General features: G+C 38.8%; 1 protein-coding gene across 1 annotated transcript in view; it reads right to left on the bottom strand.

Moving 5' to 3' along the window:
* LOC120053616 (E3 ubiquitin-protein ligase RNF13-like) overlaps positions 1-1321 on the bottom strand; it is an 89281-nt gene extending 87960 nt beyond the window's left edge. Inside the window, exon 1 of the mRNA XM_039000758.1 lies at positions 1140-1321. The gene's annotated coding sequence lies outside the window, so the exon portion shown is untranslated. The remainder of the gene's footprint in view (positions 1-1139) is intronic.
* Positions 1322-10282: the final 8961 nt, after the last annotated feature.

Below are 10282 nucleotides of genomic sequence, written 5' to 3' on the forward strand. Positions count from 1 at the left end.
CTGCTACAGATGTAATGATCTTCGTAAAGTAAAGCCTAAAAGTAGAAGTCATGGTATTAGTTGCAAAAGAAGGATGATGTCAAAGTCATGTGGCAATGTAGTCCCATGTAATGTGACTACCCAGCAGTATGACAGATAGCGACTTTAACCACATAGCCTACTTGGATAACAACCTATTCAGTTAGCCAAGCTAACTTCCTAGCTAATATTATTCTTGTCACAAATCTCCCATCTATCTAGCTAGCTAACTTAATCTTAGCCCAATATTGGACTAAAGAGCCTAACGTTACATGTTCTGTTTAAAGGGCGAATTGGCTCTGGAAGCCAAAACAGCCAAATACTCCCATCTAAATGTAAATCGATTCTCCATTGCGGTACAGTTATAGAAAAAATAAATCCCTGTACTTTCATATCACATCAAACATTTCACAAATGCAAAATACACACTTACTGTACACTGTTTTAACCGCTTTTAACACAGCAGCCGACAGTATTTTTCAGTGACAAGACAACACGTTTGCGGCATATGTCTTCCGTTTACACATTCAGTAACTTAGGTGTTTGGAAACGCAGATAGCCAATTAGCACAAGTAGTCCACTCGGTCTCCCGTCTGTTTTCCTGTAAACAAGCACTGTAACATGGAAATATGGCCATATGGGAACCATAATCCTATAAAAAGGCGTGCATCAATATAACCTTTTGTTTTCCAAAACCGTACCGCAAGCGATGCGTCGCGGATAACCTCCCCCATACAGAATACGCCTTCGTCCAATGACTATTATGTGTAATGTAGTGGAACTGAGAGTCATGACCACCGACTAACGTAAACACAGCTGCAAAAGTGGTAAATCGGGTTTTATGATACTAACAATATATGGCAGCTGTAGAGGTGCCAAACCTGTTTAGCAAGCTATTACACGTCTTCTAAATATACCCGATGGAGCAAGCTACCATTATTAGCAAGCTAAATACCATTATTAGGCCAGCTTTGCAACTCCCATGCTTGATAGCAACATCATGACATGACTCGAGTCTAAACACCAGCGTATTTGACGTTGCTAACAGCTAGCTATATCAGCGCTAGCTACAAATGCAAGTTAGCTAGCTAGATAACTAACGTTAGATCATGGAAAGTTACCTTTGAATCAGACCGAAGTTTCCTCTGGTTTAAAAAATATGCGAATGATATGGACATTACAATAAATTGCTATCTATACGTATGGTCGCAACAACTTTATTATTTTACTTTAACATGTCAGTACAACAGAACGTCAACAATAATCCCTAGTTAGCCAGCTCCTTCATGTGAGTGTTGTGAGAGCTTCCTCTATCTGCACCCCCCGCCCCGCCGAGCAGATTGTTGCTGCTGATTGGACGGAATGACAATCACTCTTTCCTTTCCGAAACTGTTTCCTGAGGTAAACATAACCACGGTGATGCATCATGCATTTACAGTAGAAAAATGATCTCAAATATATAGTCTTTGTATGTGTGGGGTGTGTGACCATGTATGCAAAGGTTTAAATTGGGTGGCTGACAGTTTGACTATGAATTCGAGCGCAAGATGTGGGAGAATAATAGCGAAGCAGTGCTGGCCTGGAACCCGCATTGCTGGCCTGGAATACATTGTTAATCATATATTTAGGAAGGTTTGGTTATTGTACCACACAAATATCTGCTTGTTAACAAGGTCAAAGAGGTCTCTTTCAGAATTATCCATAAGTATAACCCTGCGAATCATTACCTGAAGAAACAAACAAAAAAGTACCATTAACTGTACTTTTTGGGAAAAGCATCCAGAAAAAGTTTTGCATTCATTTTGGCATTGTCTACATGTAAAGAAATTATTGCAAGCTATTTATAGATTTATAATTGATAATAGTCTTGAATACTTTTGTTTATTATGGGGTAATGTGCTGCTTGGTTTCATTAACTATAATATACAAAAAACAAAAAACTCTTTAATGTAATTGTAATAATGGGGGAAAAAGTCATTAATACATGTAAATTCACTAATAAAGACCCAGTCTTCCTTGTTTTCTATAAGGCGTTCTAGATTATTCTACATCCTTCGAATAAGAAAGCTGTAAAAGCAATCAATACCTGTCTTTTAAAGGCCTTTTGAATAATCTGTAATTGGTTGTTTGTTTGGTTGTATAATTCCTGTATGTACACTGGTGTTTTGTGTAACAATAAGAGTACCACAGAGTCATACCCATAAAACCTTTTTCTCATAGGATATTTTAGAAACACTTAAAAGAATTGCTTTGTTTCGTGTAGGCTTACCCTGGCGTGACATTTTGAATACCGTCTAAATCTTTCTAGGACAAGGGGACTTTTATCAATATATTCGTCTGTATTTACCCCCTCAAAATGAAATGCTAATTAGCTGCTAATGTGGCTATCATAAAGAACTACAAATGCCATGATGATCTGGGCGAGACTACCGAATCGAGGCAAAGGTAAGAATCAATGGATTAACTATCTAATGTCAGCTAAATGTAGGAATGAATAAATTGGCTACATTTCTTTAAATGGACAATTGTGAACTGTCTTGTTCAAGTTTTAAATTGACACAGGACCTGTTAGCAAAGGTATCAGCTGGAGATGATGTGCAGGAGCTTGCAGGGATTTGTAGTTTTGCATGATGTCTACTTTGATGCTAATTAGCATTTTCGAACCTGAAGAGTAAATAGAGCCGAAATACATTGATAAAAGTCACCTTGTGTCCGAGAGAGATTTACATGGTTAGCAGAACGTTGCACCAGGGTAAGCCTACACAACACACAGCCCTTATTGTAAGTGAGTCAGGTAGGCTAGTGGTTAGAGCGTTGGCCTAGTAACCGGAAGGTTGCAAGATCAAATCCCCGAGCTGAAAAGGTAAATATCTCTCGTTCTGCTCCTGAAAGAGACAATTAACCCACTGTTCCGAGGCAGTTAAACCACTGTTCCTAGGCCGTCATTGAAAATAAGAATTTGTTCTTAACTGACTTGCCTAGTTAAATAAATAAATAAAAATTATTATTCTAAAATCCCCTATGGGACAAATGAATAGTGGAAAAGTTATTGGAACCATTTCCCTGTTTGACTGCTGGGTATTATGACACCTCCACTGTGAGGCTCTATCCCTTATGAAAGTCCCACCTACTTTCTGGTGCAAGTCACGTACAGTTTCTGAATGGGTGTCAAGGTTATATCATACAATTCATGAAAATGGGGTCATTCATATATCTACAATTATATTTGTATTCGTGGATTAATTTTTACCTTTACCCAGTGCCTTTGATGAAGGTTTTTTATTACAAAAAAAGCTGCAATGAAAGGTAGCCTAGGCAGCCGATAGTGAGCGCGAGAGCTGCGCTATCATCTTGGATTGATACACTCGTATCCCCTGTGGACCGGCTAGTACATAAATTATTATCCTCCTTAAGTAGCTTTAATCAACAATTTAGGATGCTGCACATACTTGGGTTAAGGCGGTGTGCATCATCCTAAATTGTCATAAAAAACTAAAATGGTGGAAAATTGTGCTTTATTAAGACAGTACACATATGTTTCCAGTTATTCAATGGCCTGCATACTAACCAGACATGTCACCCATTGAGCATGTTTGGGATGCTCTGGATCGACATGTATGACAGCTTGATCCAGTTCCCGCCAATGTCCAGCAACTTCGCACAGCCATTGAAGAGGAGTGGGACAACATTCCACAGGCCACAATCAACAGTGAATGCCTCCCAAGTGGCCCAGTGGTCTAAGACACTGCATCACAGTGCTAGCTGTGCCACTAGAGACTCTGGGTGCTAGTCCAGGCTCTGTCTCAGTGGTCTAAGACACTGCATCGCAGTGCTAGCTGTGCCACTAGAGATTCTGGGTGTGAGTCCAGGCTCGTTGGTCTAAGGCACTGCATCGCAGTACTAGCTGTGCCACTAGAGATTCTGGGTGCGAGTCCAGACTCTGTCGCAGCCGGTCGCGACCGGGAGACCCATGTGGCGCCGCACAATTGGCTCAGTGTCGTCCGGGTTCAGGGGAGGGTTTAGCTGGCCGGATGTCCTTGTCTCATTGCTGCAAAAACGTTTCTTAAACGGAAGCAAACGAAACGAAACGGGGATAAACATACCTGAATTTGCCCAGTAGAAACTCTCGTTTGCACCTATATCAACTAGATGCAGGCAAGAGTGTGCAAGGCGGCATTGAATCTGTCACTGTCTGTCACCTAGATTCCACAAAATTCTCTCGACCTATGCACCTACGTTGTAAACTTTTATTCATAGGCTAGGTTGTAGCAACCTCATGATGAGATATAAGGAAAATAAGAGCATTGTGTATTAGCCTAAACTTAGCGTTGTTACATTGAGCTGGGTGAATGGAATGTGAATGATATACGGTGTACTGTAATAGACAAACTGTAATAGATATACTGTAATAGATATACTGTAATAGAAATAAGGTCATGCTCATAGTAAAAATAATCGTCCTCCCTCATCTTAAATGTCACCGACCGCCACTGGTGTGGGACTATTATTGATGGCATAAGTAGCTGATTGCTGACCTACATTCTTTTGAGGATATGACTACCCTCCCATCGATCAATTCCCCCACCTACATTCAAAGGTCTTGGGTGAAAACCACCATTATTGATTCAAGAGCTAGGAGCGACAACTGTTTTGCTTTTGTGTGATAGAATCCTTCACAGCTCCCAGCACTCAGAGACAGATAGTTATTTTAAAAGGTCACATGCAAATTAGTTGAGTCCTCTGTAAAACTTTACAACGCAATTGTAAAAGTCTACCAAACAATCATGTGATGGTAACGGAAATTCCTTTGGCAAGCAGTACATCTTTCAGTTAGGCAGCAACACTTCTTTCAGTTAGACAGCAACACATCTTTCAGTTAGGCAGCAACACATCTTTCAGTTAGGCAACAACACATCTTTCAGTTTGGCAGCAACACATCTTTCAGTTAGACAGCAACACATCTTTCAGTTAGACAGCAACACATCTTTCAGTTAGACAGCAACACATCTTTCAGTTAGACAGCAACACTTCTTTCAGTTAGACAACAACACTTCTTTCAGTTAGACAACAACACATCTTTCAGTTAGACAACAACACATCTTTCAGTTAGACAACAACACATCTTTCAGTTAGACAACAACACATCTTTCAGTTAGGCAGCAACACATCTTTCAGTTAGGCAACAACACATCTTTCAGTTAGACAACAACACATCTTTCAGTTAGGCAACAACACATCTTTCAGTTAGGCAGCAACACATCTTTCAGTTAGGCAGCAACACATCTTTCAGTTAGGCAGCAACACATCTTTCAGTTAGACAACAACACATCTTTCAGTTTGGCAGCAACACATCTTTCAGTTAGACAACAACACTTCTTTCAGTTAGACAGCAACACATCTTTCAGTTAGACAGCAACACATCTTTCAGTTAGACAGCAACACATCTTTCAGTTAGGCAGCAACACATCTTTCAGTTTGGCAGCAACACATCTTTCAGTTAGACAGCAACACATCTTTCAATTAGGCAGCAACACATCTTTCAGTTTGGCAGCAACACATCTTTCAGTTAGACAGCAACACATCTTTCAGTTTGGCAGCAACACATCTTTCAGTTAGACAGCAACACATCTTTCAGTTAGACAGCAACACATCTTTCAGTTAGACAGCAACACATCTTTCAGTTAGGCAGCAACACATCTTTCAGTTAGACAGCAACACATCTTTCAGTTTGGCAGCAACACATCTTTCAGTTAGGCAGCAACACATCTTTCAGTTTGGCAGCAACACATCTTTCAGTTAGACAGCAACACATCTTTCAGTTTGGCAGCAACACATCTTTCAGTTAGACAACAACACATCTTTCAGTTAGGCAGCAACACATCTTTCAGTTAGACAGCAACACATCTTTCAGTTTGGCAGTAACACTTCTTTCAGTTTGGCAGCAACACATCTTTCAGTTAGACAGCAACACTTCTTTCAGTTAGACAGCAACACATCTTTCAGTTAGGCAGCAACACATCTTTCAGTTAGGCAACAACACATCTTTCAGTTAGACAGCAACACATCTTTCAGTTAGGCAGCAACACATCTTTCAGTTAGACAACAACACTTCTTTCAGTTAGACAGCAACACATCTTTCAGTTAGACAGCAACACATCTTTCAGTTAGACAGCAACACATCTTTCAGTTAGGCAGCAACACATCTTTCAGTTTGGCAGCAACACATCTTTCAGTTAGACAGCAACACATCTTTCAATTAGGCAGCAACACATCTTTCAGTTTGGCAGCAACACATCTTTCAGTTAGACAGCAACACATCTTTCAGTTTGGCAGCAACACATCTTTCAGTTAGACAGCAACACATCTTTCAGTTAGACAGCAACACATCTTTCAGTTAGACAGCAACACATCTTTCAGTTAGGCAGCAACACATCTTTCAGTTAGACAGCAACACATCTTTCAGTTTGGCAGCAACACATCTTTCAGTTAGGCAGCAACACATCTTTCAGTTTGGCAGCAACACATCTTTCAGTTAGACAGCAACACATCTTTCAGTTTGGCAGCAACACATCTTTCAGTTAGACAACAACACATCTTTCAGTTAGGCAGCAACACATCTTTCAGTTAGACAGCAACACATCTTTCAGTTAGACAACAACACATATTTCAGTTAGGCAACAACACATCTTTCAGTTAGACAGCAACACATCTTTCAGTTAGACAGCAACACATCTTTCAGTTTGGCAGCAACACATCTTTCAGTTTGACAGCAACACATCTTTCAGTTTGGCAGCAACACATCTTTCAGTTAGACAGCAACACATCTTTCAGTTAGACAGCAACACATCTTTCAGTTAGACAGCAACACATCTTTCAGTTTGGCAGCAACACATCTTTCAGTTTGACAGCAACACATCTTTCAGTTAGACAACATACTGCATTGCAGATTTTCTGAATGGCATGGAGATGATCAATGTGGGTATACTTATTATCTGCATTTGGTCCTAACAAAATGACTTATTGGAGTCCCCCAAAATCGTTATTACTTTTACTACATGAAAAGTGGCTTTGGATTGTTCTACCATTGAATGATGTAAATTTTTTCTGAAAGCGTCTTCTCTTTTTTTTTTTTTTTTTTTTTTTTACAGGTATTTGTCTAGTGGTTTTACTGAGATCTATTGAACCAGACACACTGTTCTAACATGAAAGCAAACCCAGACTGGAGCCCAGCTGTAGACAGACCATTCATTATTTTGTGTGTCTTCGCCCCACTTTTCTCCCCATGTTCACCATTGAATCTTGTGAACTGAAAAAAAAACAATCTCTAATCATTGTTCCATTTGCTGCCTATGTTACCATAGGAACCAAACACAACTCATCCAGATGACCTCTATATAGAGCAAAGCAGTCCCTCCCACAACCATGAAATCCTCAATTGCCTTCTTTAACTCATTGTTACCTCAAGAAAGAGAGTTTACCTGAATAAGAGGATGCTGCGTCTAACTAAATGCTTAAAAGAAGCTCATTTGAGAAAAACAATGTGCATAGAAGCTAAACCTACATAATGGAAGTACAGCAGACCTGTGCAGAAAATTGTTGTATTTATAGTTTATTTGAAAATACCAACTTTTCAAATATTAGAGGTAGTCGAATGTAGAGAATCAACTAAAGGCAATTATTTCCTTTTGATATTCAAATAAAGGTTTCAGAAAAACAGATAATATTTGAAAGTAGGCTATTTGAATATGCACGTTATTTAAAAACAGAGAAATATTTATTTGATGACTGCCAAATATTTTATGAAGATCCAAAAACTACAACAGCTAGCATATGGTTTTGAGGGCTTTCAGATACGAATCTTAATATGTAGTGTAGAATTAAATACTTAATAATTGAAGATTTAAAAATACAAATGTAAACCAATGACTCTAAATGGTGATTCATCATTTTTTACGGTGGATAATCACTTTAAATTGTGGTTAATCATGTTTAACGGTGGATAATCACTTTAAATGGTGGTTAATCATTTTTAGATGACGATTACCGCCAAATGATAGGACATATTTTTAGGCCTGAAACATCTGACAATGTTGAGTAAACTGTCACTTTCAGGCATTTAGTTAGATATAAGCGGCAGTTTGTCAGGGACATGGACTCAATCTCAACATTAAATTAGACACTTGTGTAGTTTCAAAATGACTAAGAAAAACATTTTCATAATGAGTGAGACGTAACGTAATACAGTAACACTTGACATCAAGTTTCTTATACATATGGGCCACAGGTAGCCTAGCAGTTAGAGTGTTGGGCCAGTAACTGAAAGGACGCTGGTTCGAATACGCGAGCCGACAAGGTGAAAAATCTGTCGATTTGTCCTTGTGCAAGGCACTTAACCCTAAATTTGCTCCAGGGGCGCCGTCTAAAACAACACATTTCACTGTACCTATCCGGTGTACGTGACAATATCTTATTTATTACATGTGATTACGACAATAGCAACATTGTTGTTACATAGGACTTCAGAAATGGATTTATAATTATTATACAAGTGGAATAAGGAACAATCGTGTACAGTAGTTACAAAAGCTCTCAGCTCATTGCTATGCAAATAAAAAATCAATGACCAAAGTATTATTTAACAACATGCTAATAAAACACTGTTCCATTACACAGGCACAATTACAGTTGATTTTTAAGTTACTGAGAATGCTAACAGTAACAAAATATGACTATTAAGGGCCTAAAGGAACAAAATAAAAAATAAAATAAAAAAATGCCTTCTTAATTAAGTCAACTATAGGCAAGGTAGGTTGAAAATCACGTTAATTTGTATGCTGAATAAATTATATTTTTAAGATGGCATAGTTTGTCTTTGAAACAAGATGAAACGAGCTGAAAATAGCATCGTTTGTCTTTGAAACAGGATGAAACGAGCTGAAACGAGTCACGTACTATTCCCCACATGGCAGTTTCTTGTCAGTGTTGGTAGATATCTGGCCATGCAGAATCATAACAACTCACTGACTTCTGTCGCGTGCGCATTGTTTCCGTGACGTTATCAATTAATCCATTTATAGCACGAAACTGGAATTGAAGTCATCACACAAGGCTGGTGTATCAATGTTGCACTGTGGTGTGATCTGGTTGTACGAATGGAGATATCTAGTAGGTGCGATTTTGTTATGGACGTTCCTTGGGGTGTGTGTGAGTGAATCATGTGACTAATGTGTTCATGTGAATAATCTGAATGATATGTTTTATAGGCTGACTGTAGTCACCTGCTCTGCTGTGAATAATCTAAACGATGTGTTTTAACACCAGACAATGTATCTGTATGCAGTGGTGGGAAAAGTACCCAATTGTCATACTTGAGTAAAAGTAAAGATACCTTTATAGAAAATTACTCAAGTAAAAGTAACTCAGTAAAATACTACTTGAGTAAAAGTCTAAAAGTATTTGGTTTTAAATATACTTAAGTATCAAAACTAAATGTAATTCCTAAAATATACTTAAGTATCAAAAGTAAAGGTATAAATCATTTAAAATTTCTAATATAAATCAAACCAGACGGCACATTTTTCATGTTTTTAAAATTTACGGATAGCCAGGGGCACACCAACACTAATTCACAATCGAAGCGTTTGTGTTTAGTGAGTCCGCCAGATCAGAGGCAGTAGGGATGACCAGGGATTATTTTCTTGCTAAGTACGTGAATTTGACAATTTTCCTGTTCTGCTAAGCATTCAAAATGCAACGAGTACTTTTGGGTGTCAGGGGAAATGTAAGGAGTAAAAAGTCCATTATTTTCTTTAGGAATGTAGTGTAGTAAAAGTTGCAGATACCCCAAAAAACTACTTAAGTAGTACTTTATAGTATTTTTTCTGAAGTACTTTACACCCTATTCCCTGTGTAATGCACTACTTTTGACCAGGGATCATTCAGGACTTACTATTTCTGGATCATCACATTGCCACATGACCCATAGTTTTATGTCTACTATCTTTGTGCTTATCAGTGGGCAAGTAGACACATGTTTCTGTGTGCCCTGCAAAGGTATAACTTGTCTTTTGTTCCTTCTCTCTCTCTCTGTGTGTGTGTGTGTGTGTGTGTGTGTGTGTGTGTGTGTGTGTGTGTGTGTGTGTGTGTGTGTGTGTGTGTGTGTGTGTGTGTGTGTGTGTGTGTGTGTGTGTGTGTGTTGTCACTTTCTCTCGTGAACACAACTCCATCTGTCATACCCTTCTCTATGCCCCCCCCCCCCCCGCCT

Source organism: Salvelinus namaycush, chromosome 9, assembly GCF_016432855.1.
Source record: "Salvelinus namaycush isolate Seneca chromosome 9, SaNama_1.0, whole genome shotgun sequence".
Classification (NCBI taxonomy): domain Eukaryota; kingdom Metazoa; phylum Chordata; class Actinopteri; order Salmoniformes; family Salmonidae; genus Salvelinus; species Salvelinus namaycush.